The 18019-nt window shown below is 46.6% G+C and overlaps 1 long non-coding RNA gene across 2 annotated transcripts in view; it reads right to left on the bottom strand.

Annotated features, from left to right (window-relative positions):
- Positions 1–5181: 5181 nt before the first annotated feature.
- LOC125911125 (uncharacterized) overlaps positions 5182–18019 on the bottom strand; it is a 37002-nt gene continuing 24164 nt past the window's right edge. For both annotated transcript variants that reach the window (XR_007454265.1, XR_007454264.1), the window contains 4 exons: positions 17239–17320; positions 12946–13019; positions 11283–11342; positions 5182–10099 (listed from right to left, as the gene is read on the bottom strand). This is a non-coding gene — a long non-coding RNA (uncharacterized LOC125911125). The remainder of the gene's footprint in view (positions 10100–11282; positions 11343–12945; positions 13020–17238; positions 17321–18019) is intronic.

The following is an 18019-nucleotide window of genomic DNA, read 5'->3' as shown; positions in this document are numbered from 1 at the left end:
TCTCTGTGAGGAAAGCTGCCATGGACTGGGGGAAATTGTCCCATCCTCGAGTCACTCAGCTGAAGATTCAAATTCCCAAGATAGTCTAGCTGAGAGACTCAACCCTACGCCAGTGAGGAGTCAGGGTACTATCCCACTAAATCTACATATAACAGGGAATATTTGGCCCCCAAAGGAAAACCAACGTTTTGTTATCAAAAGTAAGGGCTGCATGCTGAGAAAGAAAAATCAGCAGGTGTACACCCTTGTGACCATATAAGGTAATCGATTTGAATTTTAAGGAGAGTCAACCTATCAAAAGCACCATATTCTTTCACACAAGTAAAATAAAACCTTGAGGATATTAAGCCTATCAAAGGCACCACATTGTGCCGACCCACCTACACAAGTAAAATAAAAATTTGAATGCAGAAATAACTCTACGTCACTCTAGTAAACGCTGTATATCAGATGTCTTAGAAGCAGAAGACTGAGGCCACTCCATGAGCTCTCTGGTAACACTTCTGTCTTCCACTTGGCCACAGAAGATCATTACCCCCAAAGGCTTCACGGTTATATAACATGAGTCACCATTCCTTCAGGATTTTACGATAGTTTCCTCAACATTTTTCCAATCTATACCCACCACTGAGCCCCAGGTGGTTCAAGGTCTACCATTTACTACTTCCCTGAACTTAGGCAAGTCACTTAGCTGCAATCTGTTCATCTATAGAACAGGAAAAACCTGTCATCTGTCTCTAAAGGTTGCTGTGAAACTCACATGAATTAACAGACATGTACACAAATTGCTTGAAAAACTGTAAGGTGACTCTAATGTGACAGCAACCCTTATGTGCCTAATGACACTGGCTCCAAATCATGTGCCTAAATGCTCTTTTACCTACAAAGGCCAGCGGGTAAGAAACACCTTGCCCATTTAATTATTTCCTATCGTAGGAAGCAGATCCTTTGAATGTAGCATCCCTGGAGACTGAAGAAGGAAGGCAGATGGTTATTTGCATACCAGGCAAGTTGGGACAGTCTTACGGAGGCCCCAGGCCAGGGTCTGTTGCTGTATGGGCCACTATTCCATCACCACAGAAGGTACTAGCTTGGGAAAATACTCAATAGTCCCACAAGCAGAAGTGAAAGGAGACAGAAAGACAGAAAAAGAAATTCTTATTCGCATTGAGAACTCAAGCCCAAGTTGCCCAGTGAGCAGTCTTGCCTATGTATCTACAAGACAGCACATTTTTTAATTCTATACCTAACACCGTTCACCCTTTCAGATGTTTGTCAATGGGAAAAGGGTGATGAAGGGAACAGAAATAGCGGAACATCTAAACAACCTTCGTGTCGTCAGCCGAGGGAGGCTAAACCATCAAAAGTGGCTCAGCCACACAGCCCTTTAAAGATTCACTGTGGCTGGAGCGACATGGTCTCACTTTCAACAACAGTTTACAGTTCATGACTAGGTGACCACAGTACAGATGGAACAAAGGTTAGCACTCCCCAGGCCCCACACAGAGGCACTGGGCATCTTGAAATTCACCCTTGAAGGCGGTGGAGTGCTGGGCCAGGCACACCCACATTAAGGCGGGCAAGCACTCAGTCTCCTTTGGGAGAAGATGACAACTTGTATGACTTTCCCTTTGGGAGGGAGAGGCTCATTCCTGTGCCACTACTGTCCAGCGATGGTTTCTGTCTTACCTTGTGACTACTCTCTCTTCACTTTCCTATTCCTGTAGTGAAATAGTATTTGTTTTCAAGTAGGCTACATGCCCAACATGGGGCTCGAACTCACGACCCTGAGGTCAACAGTCACGCCTTCTACTGACTGAGCCAGCTGGGCACCCCTCTGAGACATGATTCTATTTGGTTTTATTCCCATGGTAATTTCCCCTCTTCTCCCAGACAAGCAAAGAATAGACCCAGGCAACTTTTTTTTAAGTTTTTAGTTTTTATTTTAATTTTATTTTTTTAATTTACATCCAGATTAGTTAGCACATAGCCCAACAATGATTTCAGGAGTAGATTCCTTAAAGCCCCTTATCCATTTAGCCCATCCCCCCTCCCACAACCCCTCCAGCAACCCTCTGTTTGTTCTCCATATTTAAGAGTCTCCTATGTTTTGTCCTCCTCCCTATTTTTCTATTATTTTTGTTTCCCTTCCCTTATGTTCATCTGTTTTGTCTCTTAAAGTCCTCATACGAGTGAAGTCATATGCACCTCAATGTTTATAGCAGCACTATCAACAATAGCCAAAGTATGGAAAGAGCCCAAATGTCCATCGATGGATGAATGGATCAAGAAGATATGGTAAAGGGGCACCTGGGTGGCTCTGTCGGTTGGGCATCCGACTTCAGCTCAGGTCATGATCTTGTGGTTTATGAGTTCAAGCCCCTCCTCAGGCTCTGTGCTGACAGCTCGGAGCCTGGAGCCTGCTTTTGAGTCTGTGTCTCCCTCTCTCTGCTCCTCCCCCAGTCTCTCTCTCTCTCTCTCTCTCTCTCTCTCTCTCTCTCTCTCTCTCAAAAATAAATAAAGCTTAAAAAATTTTTTAGAAAAGAACCTGTGAGATATATATATATATATATATATATATATATATGATGGATATAACTTGGCAATCAAAGAGAAGGAAGTCTTGCCATTTGCAACTACGTGGATGGAACTGGAGGGTATTATGCTAAGTGAAATTAGTCAGTCAGAGGAAGACCCAGGCAATTATTGTGGCAGGACCTCCTGGTATTTGTGGGTCCAGGAACTTAAACTCATTAAGAGAGCGTGCTAGGGCCTTTAAAGCAGAGATCACTGTACTGGGTTGCCTCTGAAGAGAAGAAATCAAGAGAAGGAAGAATATCTCTGAGGGTAGAAAAAGGTTTCCTGACCTGAAGTAAGAATAAGAGATAGAGAAATGAGAGCAAGGTCTTAAATAGGTCTCAGAAAGAAAATCTTCCCCCCGGTACACAAACACACACGGGGACACACACGGACACACGTGTGCAAATAGACACAGACACACATGTGGACACACACCCATGGACATACACAGAACATATGCATGAGACACACACCCTTTACCTGTTCTGCTTCTTGAGCAGACACTCGTGGGCTGTGTCCAAGCTCACCGGGCCCCGGAAAGCCTCAGTAAGGCTTTGATCCCCATGATCCCCACCATGGCATCAGTTTATAAGCCTTCAGTCACTGGAGCCCATAAGAAAAAAAAAAAAAAAAAAAGACGATCACATTTGTAAGAGACCAAGGACCAAAGCAGCCCGTGGAAACCTCAGAGGACCCCCCGCTGAACACAAGACTAATGAACTGACCATCCCTTATGCCAAACCCTTTGCAACTACTCCGAGAGAGAGAGAGAAGGGAAAGAGCAAACTGTTTAAGATGAAGTTTCGGGGTCCCTGGGTGGCTCCGTCAGTTGGGTGTCCAACTTCGGCTCAGGTCCTGATCTTGCGGTCTGTGAGTTCCAGCCCCGCATCAGGCTCTGTGCTGACAGCTCGGAGCCTCGAGCCTGTTTCAGATTCTCTCTCTCTCTCTCTCTCTCTCTCTCTGCCCTTCCCCCATTCATGCTCTGTCTCTGTCAAAAATAAATAAACAGTTAAAAAAAAAATTTTTTTTTTAAAAAGATGAAGTTTCTACCATGCCAGCAGTATGGAGCTGGAAACAGGGATTAAGTTGAATCATAGGAAAAATAAAGTCATATTTTGGGCATACTGAGGCTTGTGGCCTGAAGTCTATACCAGCTACCTCTGCACAAACTTCCCAAAAATCTGTGAACTTCCAGAAGACCCTAAAAGATCTCCTTCCTTCGTAGAGCAGGACCTCTCAGGGGTCAATGTGCACCTTGTATCAGTTGTGTCTTGTTAAAATACAGATTTTTTTTTTTTAATTAATGCATTTATTTTTGAGAAAGGGTGAGAGCATGTGTGAAAGCAGGGGAGGGGCAGGGAGAGAGGGAGAGAGAAAATCCCGAGCAGCCACCATACTGTAGGCATAGAGCCCGACGTGGGGCTCCATCTCATGAAATGAACTGTGACATCGTGACCTGAGCCAAAATCAAAAGTCGGACGCTTAACCGGCTGAGCCTCCCAGGCGCCCCTACAATACAGATTCTGCTCCCGTGAAACCAGGGCTGGCCCAAGATTCGTGATTTCTAACAGGTTCGGAGATCCTGCTGGTCCCAAGTACACATACATACACATCTCTGTAGCAAGGCCACAGAGATTTACAATGACCTACACACATAATACATGCGCGGGTAAAGGGAGGAATAAACAGTTGTGATGATGACGGATCTTTTTGAGCAGGAGAGACTGTCTTTTGCTCTTGCTTACCCGGCAATAGGTTTTTGTGGCCTGGCTGAAGAGCCTCGTCACCACTCCACCGATGTCCTCATGGTAAATTTTGTTCAGTGGGAATTCGCCCGAAGAGCTGTGGACGTGAGCTGACCCTATCTTTCACGCTTAACTTCTGGGCTCAGACCGGGAGAGATGGAAGGTGCTACATGGGCCCAACGCTATGCTAGACGGTTCCATGGTGACCTGTTACAATTATCAACTATTCTTCTGGTTAATACTATTCATTCGTTTGATTAATACGGATTCAGCACACAAGTATACAGTGTAGAGATGTAAACAAAATGCCCACACGAGAGTGTCATGAGAGGTGCTTACATCCTAATCGGGCCTATTAACTTCGTGACCGCAGGCTACATAAAGTGTTGGACACACGTTATCTCATTTGATCCATGAAAGTAGACGAATGAAAATACTGAGGGCCATCATGATAAAGCGACTGGTCTAAAGCCAGATAGCAGATAAAAGGCAGGGTGTGGGTCTCAACCTGATTTTCTTCAAGTTCTTTCCTCTTTCTCATACCCTGGTGAACAAAATTTACCATTAAGGTCATTGTCACAGGGGTGTGCAGGCGACTCAACGGGTTAAGCGTCTGACTTCGGCTCTGGTCATGATCTCACACTTAGTGAGTTTGAATCCTGCATTGGGCTGTGTGCTGACAGCTCAGAGCCTGGAGCCTGCTTCAGATTCTGTGTCTCCCTCTCTGTCCCCCCCCCCCCACCCCCTCCCCACCCCCGTCTCTCCCCGGCTTACACTCTGTCTCTGTCTCAAAAATAAATACACATTTTTTAAAAAGAAACATTGTTATGGTGATTACTACCTCTCCAGCCAGGCCAGGAAAACCTATTGCCTGGGTAAGGAATGGCAGAAGATAGCCTCAACCTCGCTCAAAAAAGCTCATTTTTTATTTACAAAAAAAAAAAAAAAAGATTTATTGACTACCTGCAAATCAAGAGGCATCTCATTTCCATCTGGATAACAGACTGGAACTCCTCGGCGAAACGGTTTAAATACCCACCTTTACTTCAAACTCTTTGCTGATTTATTTTGTGAAAGACAAAGTTATGATCTCAGTGCTTATTACCGTGTCACTGAAGACTTTACAAGTCCTCGGAAAGCCAACTGCTACTAAAATGAGGACAAACATAAAGAATTCAGAGCAAAGTATGCAAGCATCTTCTATTTGCAAAGAAATTTCTGTCCCTACTCTACCGAGTAAATTGTAGTAAGTTCTCTTACAGTCACACGGGTTAAGTTGCCTTTCAGAGAAGATTCTTAGAACTGGCACTCTCCTGCCCGGGGCTGGAGAGCCATCAGGCAGCCTGGGGTCAAGGTGGGGAGACAACAGGAGCACTGTAGGAGCACCACACCAGAGGCCCTCCTTAGACTGTGAGCTGTAAGGTTAAAAGATATCACATAATGTCTCTGCTGAGAGAAACTGGGAACCTTCTCTCATTTAGGTTACTTCTCTTCTCTTCAACATAATGTGCTTAATTTAGCCAACACCACCCCTCATTAGATACTAATAGACAGGGGTAAAGAAATGCCCAGGTTGAAAGCATGTTGCAGAAGGCATACCAAATTCAATTCGCATTAGAATCGCTTCCGTAGCATATCAATGGGGTTAGTTTAGGAGGTGCTGTTGCAAGGCAGAGATACCCCTGGTACCTGTCTGTGATAACCAGAGTAGCCATGGTTGCCCTGGATGGCCCTGCTTTACCACTGTTGAGCCAACATAATCATTAAAAGCTCTCCCTTTGCACTTTCACATGTGCTCCCATTTGAACAGCAAATTATACACTCCCTCTATTTCTAACTGACTGTCGTGTCTGCACAAACTTCACTGCTTGCCAATTTGCAGATTGTGCTGGGAAGCTTGCCACACAGAACAGAGTGATGAGTATAAATCCAAGTACCCTCTGATCAGGGAAATCGTGGGGCAAATCAATGGTAACAACCCCTAATCTCCACCACGAATACCTGAGATTTACAGATTTTTTTTATTTGTAATTAATTTCTTATACAGGGGCAAATACTGTCGTTATCACTACATAACAAACGACGTAATCAAAATAAAGAAAAGGGGGGCACCTGGGTGGCTCAGTCGGTTAAGCATCCAACTTGAGCTCAGGTCATGATCTCACGGTCCATGAGTTCAAGCCCCGCATCGGGCTCTGTGCTGACCGGCTCAGATTCTGCTTTGGATTCTGTGTCTCCCTCTCTCTCTGCCCCTCCCCCCGCTCACATTCTATCTCTCTCTGTCAAAAATAAAATAAACACTAAAACAAAAAAGAAGAAGAAAAAGAAAAGATAGTTAAAAAGTACCTGGCCGCCTACTTGATGAGAAGCATATCGTAGGTGATTGGGCATAAAAACACCTAAAACATAAAATATATCTTTCCATCTTCAAGGTATTTCCAAACTATTGTGGGAAGCACAGGCTAATGGAAAAAGTAAGAAGCGTAAATGACAGATATAGACTGATCGTATGCATCAATGTTGGAAGAGCTCTCTCAAGTTTACATAATAAATATGTGTCAGAGTTTAAAACAGAGGGAGTAGATGGAAATAAACATTTATGGGGCACATAGTATAGGCAAGGGTGGGCTACCATTAGGCCTCATTTCGCGTAATTCTCGTTTCAAGCCCTGTGAAGGCCATAGCATTTCTTCTATAGATAAAGCAACAGATTCTGAGAGGCCAAGTAACTTGCCTGAGGCCACACAGTGCCCACACTGGATCTACTAAAGCCAAGGCCAGCATTCTCTCCCCCTGTGCTATATGAGTCGCCCTCATTTTGAATAGTCCAGGGCAGAAACTGGCCAATATCAGGAATCCTATGAGTGTGTAAACTCAGAGGAAATAAACGTAAAGTTGTACAAAATACAATAGCCAAAAGTCAAAGGGAGATAGACATTTTTTTAACTCTAAAGAAACGAAAGAAGATTATTTCTCCACGTTTCCAAAAGCAAATTCCAAAGCAGTTGTGTGTATGGTTAGGGGGAGAAAAAAGGGGGGAGAGGAATCGTGTAAAAATACATACTGATCCAAAAGTATTTGTTGAGCTGGTCGTGCTGAATTTCCTAGGAAGTCTCCCCTACAGGATGTATTAAGCCCTTTTTGTTGTTCTAAGGCTGGTTACAACAAAATCCATCCCAACCACTGCTGTGTAGTAAGGAAGGGAATCACTGAGCGACAGATGAAAGCTTCAAGTATTCAAACCATGGATGCTTTGGTCCTGCTATCGATTCCATTCACCCCCAACTTATCAAATACTTTGGAGTTACAAAGGAAGGTGCTGGATGGAGGAAGAGGAGCTTGGGGGTAGATGAAGCCAGGACTCCCAATGTCAAGTACATTGCAACCCAGTAGGTGAAGGGACAGGTTATACTCGATGACTTCAAACTGAAGTACAAAGAAACAGCCAGGAAGACACTAAGGCCAAGGGCCAATTAACCATAGCTGCCCTTTCCCCCCACAGGTGAGCTTCAACTTCCTTATCTTTTCATAAAGGGGCGCCTGGGGGGCTCAGCCGGTTCAGCGTCCGACCTCAGCCGAGGTCATGATCTCACGGTCTGCGAGTTCGAGCCCCACGTCGGGCCCTGTGCTGTCAGCTCAGAGCCTGGAGCCTGCTTCCGATTCTGCGTCTCCCTCTCTCTCTCTGCCCCTCCCCCACTCACATTCTGTCTCTCTCTCTCTCTCTCTCTCTCTCTCAGAAATTAATAAACATTAAAAAATAAATTTTTTCAAAGAAAAGAAAAATATAGTTGCCAAGGGCTGAAGGATGAGGGAAATAGGAAGAGGTTGACAAAAGGGTACAAACTTTCAACTCTAAGATGAATAAGGTCTGAGGACCAGACATAAAACATAGTTACTAAAGTTAAATAACACTGTACTGCATAATTGAGATTTGCTAAGAGAGTAGACCTTGCTTAGTCTCACCACACCCCCGCACACAAAGATAACACATGAGGCAACGGATGCGTTCACTTGATGGAAGGAACCGTCTCACAATGTACACGTACATGAAATCAGATACTGTACCCTTCACATATCTCATGATTTTATTTGTCAATTATACCCCAGTGGACCAGGGGAAGGGGGGGGCGGGTCCTAGCCTTCACAACTTCCTTGCGGAATTTTTTAAAACTACAATCATTGAGGAAGTGTTCTGAAAACCCTACTTGAGAGTGCCAATGACAAGTAACAGTGACAAAGGAAACTGGGCCCCGTTTGAACTGTTTAAGGCGAATCTGCACGGTTCCCTCCGTCCTGGCTCAGGCAGGTTTGTGTCCATCTGAGGAGGGCTACCTGCAGGTGCTGCTGACTGGCTCCTCGGTTCCTGTCCCCTCCCGGCCTGGCCTCCCTCCGGGTTCCCTCCTCCAGCCCAGGCCCCGGGGCTGCTGCTCCTGCACCACTGTCTCCAGTGATCTCATGCACACTCATGGCTTCAGTGCTCTGTTGACCCGAAGTTACGCCTCCAGCCCAGACGTCTCTGAGCTCCAGACTCATATATCTGCCCGCCTGGTGGATATTTCCACTTGGGTGTCTGTAAGCCCCGTCCAAAAGGAACTCACTGTCTTCCCTCTCTTCCAAATACCGTGCCTTCTTCCCTTTTCCGATTCTTGGTAAACAGCCATTGTCACCACGACTTACACAAGCCGTAATCTGGCTCTCTTCTCAGTACCTCCCTCCTTCTCCTCCCTCCACCGGCACTTCATCCTTGGAAGATAATGCCTCTTCCCCCCACCCCCCTTGGCCATTTTTTAAGTCAAATAATTGGTGCAATGTTTAGCATTTCTTGTACAGTTCTTAATTTTTGTTGCTGTTTTATAATTGTGTGTGATGCCTGCAAAAGGTAGATATATTTCTAGATGGTGGCTATCCTTTGAACCATTTAAATTGGCCTATGTCCATTCTGTAACATATTTCCAATACTTAAGTTTTTTTTTTTAATTTAAATCCAAGTCACTTAACATATAGTAATAATGACTTCAGGAATAGAGTTTAGTGATTCATCACTTACATAGGACACCCAGTGCTCATCCCAACGAGTGCCCTCCTTAATGCCCATCACCCATTGAGCCCATCCCCCCCCCACCCAACACCCCTCCAGCAACCCTCAGTTTATTCTATTTAAGGGTCTTTTATGATTTGTCTCCTTGTTTTTATCTTATTTTCACTTCCTTTTCCTTCTGTTTACCTGTTTTTTTCTTAAATTCCACATATGAGTGAAATCACATATTTGTCTTTCTCTGAATGACTTATTTCGCTTAGCCTAAGACACTCTAGTTCCATCCACGTAGTTGCAAATGGCAAGATTTCATTCTTTTTGATTGCCGAGTAATACTCCATTGTATCTATATCCCACATCTTCTTTATCCATTCATCCATCGATGAACATTTGGGCTCTTTCCATACTTTGTCTATCGTCGATAGTGCTGCTATCAACATTGGGGTGCATGTGCCCCTTCGAAACAGCACACTTGTATCCCTTGAGTAAATTCCTAGCAGTGCTATTGCTGGGTCGTAGGGTAGATCTATTTTTAATTTTTTGAGGAGCTTCCACGCTGTTTTCCAGAGCGGCTACACCAGTTTGCATTCCCACCAGTAGTGCAAGAGGGTTCCCGTTTCTCCGCATCCTCGCCAACATCTGTTGTTGCCTGAGTTGTTCGGGGATAAAATACTTGTCATGTTCCCACAGGGTCGCATGTTCATTTCTGATTCAGCTACTCTGCTTATCTCTTCCATCTCTGTACAGACAACAAAGACAGTTGGAATCTGTATAGACAAGCACTTTCCTACCTGGGCTCTGTGAAACGTTACTCCCAAGAAGTTTTCATAGATATTTCTTTTTTAAAAAGAAAAAAAAAAAAAAAAAGGTGGCAGTGGGTTCCAACATGAGCGAGACTGTCTGTTGACTGTGTTTTCCAGACCTTCCCCCTTCGCCCCTGGCCCCCCGGGTGTTTGGGCTCCAGAATGGAGCTCTAGTTTTCACTCTGGGTCCAAGAAATGAGCAAGATGATTCCATCTGGTTATAACACAGTGGCGGCAGGATGTGTGCGCAAATGTGACGTTTGGATTTCAGAGTGTGATTTTGGTCTTCTTTGTATTGCTGAGACTCGGTTTGCTTACTTTCCAGGCACCTGAGAGGGCTGTGCGACATGTAAGCATCCGCACCCTCGCTGTACAAGCTGGGCTGTTTTCGTTGGGAACCCTGACTCTCCCAGTCAGCTCCGCTAAAAGGATGAGGCTTCTGGCCCCTTCTCAACCAGCTGCCCTGCTGGAACCTGCCATCATAATGGCTGCCCCCCACCCCCCACCTCCAGCCCATCCCCAGTGAAGTGCACTAAATCTGAACTCTGGCTGCTTCCACCTTCGGCAGCACACATGTTACCCTGCCCTGGGTTCTGAGAGCTGTAAGCCTGCCCTTCTCCTGAGCTTGGACGTCCCCCTGCCTCCCCCCAGTGCATTTAGGGGTGCTGGAGGCAGCCACAAAGCTTGCTATCCAGTGAATCTGCATTCTCTAAGAAAGGACCACTCAGTTGTAGGAAACGCACCTGCCTAGAGTTCCCCCTCCGGAACCAGAGAGTGTAGGAAGGACTTAACCAGGTTAAGGCACAAGCTACCCCTGCACAGCCTGACCTCTTTGCAAAACCACAGCGCACAGCTGCACGGTTACGTCTCGGAGAAGCCTCCGGCAAGGCACCTGTTTGCTTTAGTCGAGTCGCCCCAACTATTTTGAGCGTGGCTCACTTCTTGGTAACCCACCTGCTTTGGGTATGTATTAATACAGACTGACAAAAACTCCCCGAGGATATGGAATAAGCTCACGAGGCAGATTTTCTGGGTGCGCCCAAACTGATTTCAGCTTTCCTGGTGTCAGAGCAGGTGGGCCAAGAAACCCGCCACGGCTCTCGCTTTGCAGCGGGTTACCTCTTTGTGAGCTGCTCGGGGCCGGGGCCGGAGGAGCGGATGGAGCCGGTTCCGGAGAACCTGAAAGAAGGAACAGGGACAGGACCGGGAGCCAGGAGACCTGGAGGAAGGATCTGGAGTAGAATCTGCCTGCCTCCTGCTGCCGTTCCCTCCACACCCCCCCACCCCCACCATGGCCTCCAGCTTAAACCTCAGTGGAGAGAAGTTTAAGAAACTGGCAAGAAGGATGCTTTTAGACAGTGCAACAGTGAGGGCTGCTGGGACCCCGAGCACTTCTGGCTTTAGGAGAGAAGCATCCTCGCTACTCTATCCCCAGACCCTATTTTCTGGCCCCTGAGCCCAATGGGGTAGGCTTTTCAGGAACAGCAGCAGCAGCTGAGAAAGAGGCAGGGGACAAAGGTGTCCAAGGAGGAAGAAGGATCCAGACGTGTTACTGAGCACAGGAGGGACATCACCCAGCAGGAGACCCTCAGCGTGATGGGGAGGGACTTTCCAGAGTGCAGGTGGGAGGTAAGGTCACCGAGGAGCATCACCGCCATTACTAGGACCTTACTGTCCCCATAATTCCACCCAGAGGCTAGAGAGCCCCAGGCGGGGGCAAGCTCTTTCTCTTCCCTTCCTGTGTTCAAGAACCTTCTGGTTTCCTCCTTCGGCTTTTCCCCAGGCCACACTTTCCCCACCCGTCCAGTCTCCCGGAACTATTGGATCCAAGAAGGAGGTAGCTGGCTTGCAGAGCCTTTCATACATTATTCAAGCGACTCAATGGGTGGTGGTGTCAGCCGCCCCCCCACCCCCACCCCCACCCCCACCCTCGGGGTTACTGGCCAAGAAACAGGCTCATAAAACAAACGGTCAGACTTTGGGTCGGGCTGTTTCTAGTAAAAGGGAGTTCCCGTTGTCTTAAATCACCCGGGATTGTTTGCTGCGAGAGGCAGCCGTTTAATCTGAAACACAGACAGAAATAAACTGCGGTCGTGGGTCCCTGCCTGCCTAGGCTGAGCTCGACTTTGACATTCTAAGCGCTGTTAGTACCGAGTGGCCTGGATGGCTTGAGGCCAAACGGTAATGTTTCCTTCTGCTGTTGTTGAGAAAGGCATTCAGGAAAACAATTGAGCACAATACGGGCCTTCCTGTTCCGCCAGGCAGGCGTGCGAACCACCCTGCAAACGTGGAGCGGGTGAATCGTCCCTGAGAAAGGGGAGCTTCCCTCTCCTATGTCGGACGGAGGCTTTCTCCACGGCAGCCCCGGGCACACATCCACACACGATGCCGTGGACCCATCGGAACCCATCTGCCACCTCCCCCGCACCGTGGGATTCGCCCCACTCGCAAAGTCCGGGTTTCTGCAGGGAAATGTCACCAACGTGTCTCTCGCTTGGGAAAGGCATCGGCCGTGAGTTTCCCTCCAGCCAGGAAGTCAGTCCTGCAAGAGAAGGCCCCACTGGGGCTTTTGCTCTAAGACATTTCAAAATGCCTGCACCTCGTGGGCTTTGCGGGACAGGGGTCACACGGCCTTGGCCCACGTGGCGACTAACACGTGCTTGGCTGGTGGAGACACGGCGGCCGGTTGCAGTTGCCTCTGACGGGCGAACGGCTGGGCGGAAATGAAACCAGCTGTGTATGGAATTTATTAGAACGAGACCAGAAAGAGGCCACACCTTACCATGTGTTATGTATGACCTTTCCTTTTTCAGGCGATGCAGCCGAAATCCTAAGGGGTGCACGGTCGCGTCCTGGCTGCAAGCGATGGAACGTAGAAAGATGTCAGACGGTCAGTGGTTGGTTGTAGCTCTCTCTCAGTCTCCATCTCTCCCTCTCTCTTCCACCACCACGTTCTTCCTCTCTTCCTCCACCCCCCCGCCCCCTCCCATCCCATCTCTGGGATAGGGGCAACATTTTCAGCCGGGAATGGCATCTAGACTCTAAAAGATCCCGCAGAATAGGACCCAACAGAGGTGTTGAACTTGACCTCATCCCGCCTTCTCTATTCTAGGAGTGAGCACACAAGGTCCCTTGACCAAAAGCTAAACCAACGGACATTCAGTTTTGAAGGGTCACAGGACCTGCCACTCCAAAATATGCCACCGGAGGATAGCCGTTGTTTCGAGCCGCAGGCGCTTGAACAACAGCCAAGGCAAGGAAAGGCCTTCTCTGAACTCCCATCTGCCTAAAGACGCATCCTCCAGGAGCAAGTCAGTTGGTACAAATTTCTGCCCAGGAAGTTCATCCCCCAAGGAAGATGGAGTCTTGTTCCAGGGGAGGACACTGTAGGCGGACCTCACACCCAGGCAATCTCCATCCCAAACCATCTTTTCCAGAAATCATTTACTCTCCCCGAAGAGGCCTGCCTCCTCCCTCCCCTTTTCCCTGTGAAGGTGGTATTTAAGCCTAAATTGTAAGCCGCCTCTCTGAATTACTCATTTTCCCTGGGTGTCTCACATTTATCTATGAGGCTACATGTTACTAATAAACTTGTTTTTCTCTTGTTGATCTTTTGGTCTTTTATTGCAGGGGTCTCAGCCAAGAGCTCAGGAAGGTAGAGGGAAATTCATTTTTTCTCCTGTACAGTTTTAATCACCCACTTTGCCTGTGCAAAGGAGCTGCCACTAACCATCATATTTTGATAAAATAAGAAAAAGAAAGAGATTCTTTAGTACTTGATTTAATATCATAGAGTATTTGGAAAAAGCGAGGAGGTTTGAGCCTAACAAAATTGTGTTCGGGCCCCACCTCTTCCATTTTCCCACTAAGCCATGTGGGGAAGCCATTTGACTTCTCTCTGCCTCCGTTTCCTCATCTGAAAATGGGGATAATAGCAATGCCTGTCTCAGAGGGTTGTTGTGGGTATTAAAGGAGATGACGATATGGGTAATTTTACTTAGTGTCTTGCCCCAGACCCAATAAATATAGTAACTACTACCACTATTAATAATAATGGTAATAAGCTAATCAATAGCTTTTTTCATTTCAAGTCTGGGCTTGCCTCAGCCAAAAGCATAACGTCCTCCCTTAGGAAGGTAGAGCGTCTTTTGCCAAAATGAAATAGGCCTCTAAAGGGAATACGTTTCTGAGGAAGGATGGGGTCATTTGTCAGCTGAAAAACAGGATCTTTTTTCAATCATAATAGAAAATATTTCAAAAACGAGCAGGTTGCTGTGGGGGGGGGGGGTAAAGCCACGAGATTTCTCCAACAAATTGCCTAATCGTTTCAACCGATACATAATTCCTAGAAAGTTACATAGTATTACACCAGGCCCTTCAACTCAACAAAGCAAGTAAAGTAAATGAAAAACATTCATTGGGTTTCACTCAACTGTCTACCAGATTATATATAACTGGATTAGGTTTAGAATTAGAGAACACTCTGGTATATGCTTTCTTTTTACTCAATAGAAAGCGAACTAAAAACAAAACAAAACAAAACAAAAACGTTTTTCAACCAAACACACTCAACACTCCATCCTTGTCAGTCAGGTGGCCATCACTTGCACATCTTAATCAGTCAGTAAAGAAACTTCTATTAAACTGAACTATTCGGAAGAATCTCAGGAGTACATTCAGTTAGGGCACATGGCATTTCTGAATCACAATCTATATCTCTAGGAGAGATTCAGCTTTGATCTTAAAAGCCTCATAAAAGAAAACATTTCCCCAAAGTCATTTCCATAAAGCCCACACTTGAGCGAGATTTTGGCCATGTGGCCAGAAAATTCAGAAAAATTCTGGTTAACACACCCAACGTTTTTTACCAATGGTCTTGTTGGGGGCACATTTCATTTTCAGCTTAGTCAGGTCTTTTGGAAACTGAACCACAGGAATAGCACAGATGCTGAATAAATCAGATACATCCTGTGGTTTGCACTTCAAAGGTAGCCACAAATTCTTAAGGTATGATTCATAGTCATCAGAATCTATGAATCTCCTCTGAAATTGTTCTTTCACCTCCACCAAATCGCTCTATAATTCTTCAAATCTGTGACCCCACTGAGGTCACGGAAATTCAGCAGGAGATTATAAATGCAGTAGGAAATGAGTGTAGTTATCACCTGCTCAGGCCACTTGGCCAGTTAGAACCTGCATTTACTTGAACAAGAGTAAGAGGGAAGCCAGAGCCACACCTCCTTAAACCTTTAGGGATCCATAGAACTGCTATGTAAACAGATACGCAAAGCCTAGTGTCTTACGTCATCCGGTCTCATATGCTGAAATTCGAAGACACTAACAATCCACCCCAAAACTTAATGACCTAAAACAATAGCCACTTCTGTAGCTCATAGCTCTTCAGCCTGGTAATTGGGGCTGTGATCAGTGCTCAACTGGGGAGCTCTTCTGGTCCCGGCGGGGGTCATTAATGCATTTGTGGTTGGCAACTAGGCCAGTTGAGGGAGGCTGGTCTAGAAATGTTTCAGCTGCAACGGCTCATCTCTGTTCCACATTCCCTCATCCTCCAACAGGCTGGCGGGAGCTTATTCATAGATTATCTGGACAGGGCTCCAAGAGGAAAATATGGAAGTATGCAAGGCCTCTTGGAGCCTGAGCTCAAAACTAGCACATTATCACTTCCATGCGTTCTGTAGCCAAAGCAAGTCACAAGGCCAACCTATTTCAAGAAGTGGAGAAATAAAAACCCGCTTATTGATAAGAGGAGCTGCAAAGTCACACTGCAGGCATGAAAACCTGGGGCCATTTTTGCAATCTCCCCCAAACCTCTCATATATGTGTTCCTGAATGCCACACTCACTAAACTTTTACTTCCAGGGTAGGGGTCCTCTCAGCACGGACTGAGTACAGCAACCAGAGCTCGGCAACAAGGATGCCTGAGGGTAATACCTTCCCACCAGCTGGTGCTGACACGGGGATAATCCCTGCTGCATGGGTAACTGATAGACGGCTGTCCCAGGTAACAACACCGGCAGTAGAGCTCGACTTTATGTTTCTGGGCAAAACACACGTGCACACACACACACACACACACACACAAAAGTCGTGGGGGGCTTGAAGGAAAACACATTTGGAATGCTCTGAGCTGAGAAAACCAGAGGAAAAGTCCAGGGATCCTGAGAAAAAAGGAGTAGAGCTCTTTTGGGGGAATTTCTTTTGTGTTTGCTATAAACTAAAACTAGTATGAGGATTAATTTTCTGAGTCAACTTGACTAGGCCACAGGCGACCCAGATATCTGGTCAAACATTATCCTGGTGTTTCTGTGAGGGTGCTTTTGTATGAATTTAACATTGAAATTGATCGAATGAATGAAGCAGATTTCCTTCTCTAATTCGGGTGGGCCTCATCCAAGCAGTTGAAGGAAGGCCTAAATAACAGAAGGCTGAGCCTCCCCTAAATTCGTCCTGTCTGACTGCCTTTGGGCTGGAACATGGATTTTTTTTTTTTTTCTGCCTTGGGATTCAAACTGAGACATTGACTCTCCTGGGTCTCCAGCTGGCTGACTGCTGATCTTGGGACCTGTCAGTCTGCAAAATCACATAAGCCAGTTCCTTACAATAAATTTCTGTGTGTGTGTGTGTGTGTGTGTGCGTGCGCACGCGTGTGTGTGTGTGTGTGTGTGTGTGTGTGTCTACACACGTCTATTGGTTCTGTTTCTCTGAAGAATCAACTAATACCACTTTGTAGTGGAATATTCCACCAGGCACAAAGACAAAAGAGCATCCAGTGCTTGATAAAGGCACACGGCTGGTCTGTCCCCAGGTATGCCATCCTTGATTGTTTTCAGCATCACCAAATAATTCTAGTCCTCAAGAACAAAAACCTTACACATGAAAAAGCCCTAGTGCCGTTCGTTATCATTGCTGCCGATCTTGCTTGTTGACCTATGGCTATAGTTGTCATTTTTATTTGGTTCAGCTGGGTTTGCTTCCTTTTGGCTTTGCCTGACACAGTGACATACCTCAAGTTCAGCTGTGAGTCCCGCGCCCACCGTAACTACCACCAGATGCTCACCGTGTCTGAGCAACTTCTCTGGGAATGTCCCAGAAATCCAATCCACAAGAGCTTGTGAGCGTAACACCTCTGTCCCTGGAACCTGATAGCAGAAAACGCGAAGGGTAAACTCATGAGCAATCACTTCCCCAGTCTTCCCTCACGGTGACCAGAACGTGTGCACGACGGCCACAGAAATACGTTACTAGAAAACCACCTTTCAGAGGTGGGCTTCTGGGTGTTATTACAATGGCTGTGTGATTTTTTTTCAACTCGGCTCAACGGAGTAGGATCCCAAGGATTCCGTTTCTAGTATGTTCTGGTGAGCGTGGACTCCAAGGGATGTCCTCTCCCGGGAATTTGGGGAAAGGAAGGTGGGCAGAGGCCATGTGATGGCAGACGCATGCCTTCTCCCGGTGATTCAGTCAAACACTAACGTGGGTGCTGCTGTGAAGGGATTTTGCAGATATCATCAAGGTCTTTCTAATTAGCTGTCTTCCAGTTGCTCCATAGGGAGGTCATCCGGGTGGACCCGACTTAATGGGTAGGAAGCCCTTTAAAAGAAGGCGGGGACCCTCCCTGAATTCAGAGACTCCAAGTTGGGGCTCCACGCTTCTTGCGATTCTGGCATCTCGGTGACCTTCCTTTCTTGACCCCTCCCCCCACTAGACTCCAGACCTGCTTAGCCAGTCCGCACAATTGGGCAAGCCAATTCCTGGTAATAAATCTGATACCGGTTCTGCTTCTCTGGGTGAACCCTGACTGCTACAGTTATCACGAGAGAACAAGAAGAATCCACTCA

Source organism: Panthera uncia (genome assembly GCF_023721935.1).
Source record: "Panthera uncia isolate 11264 chromosome C1 unlocalized genomic scaffold, Puncia_PCG_1.0 HiC_scaffold_3, whole genome shotgun sequence".
Lineage (NCBI taxonomy): Eukaryota > Metazoa > Chordata > Mammalia > Carnivora > Felidae > Panthera > Panthera uncia.
Note: the sequence above shows the minus strand (reverse complement) of the source record. Positions and strands in the feature narration are given on the sequence as shown.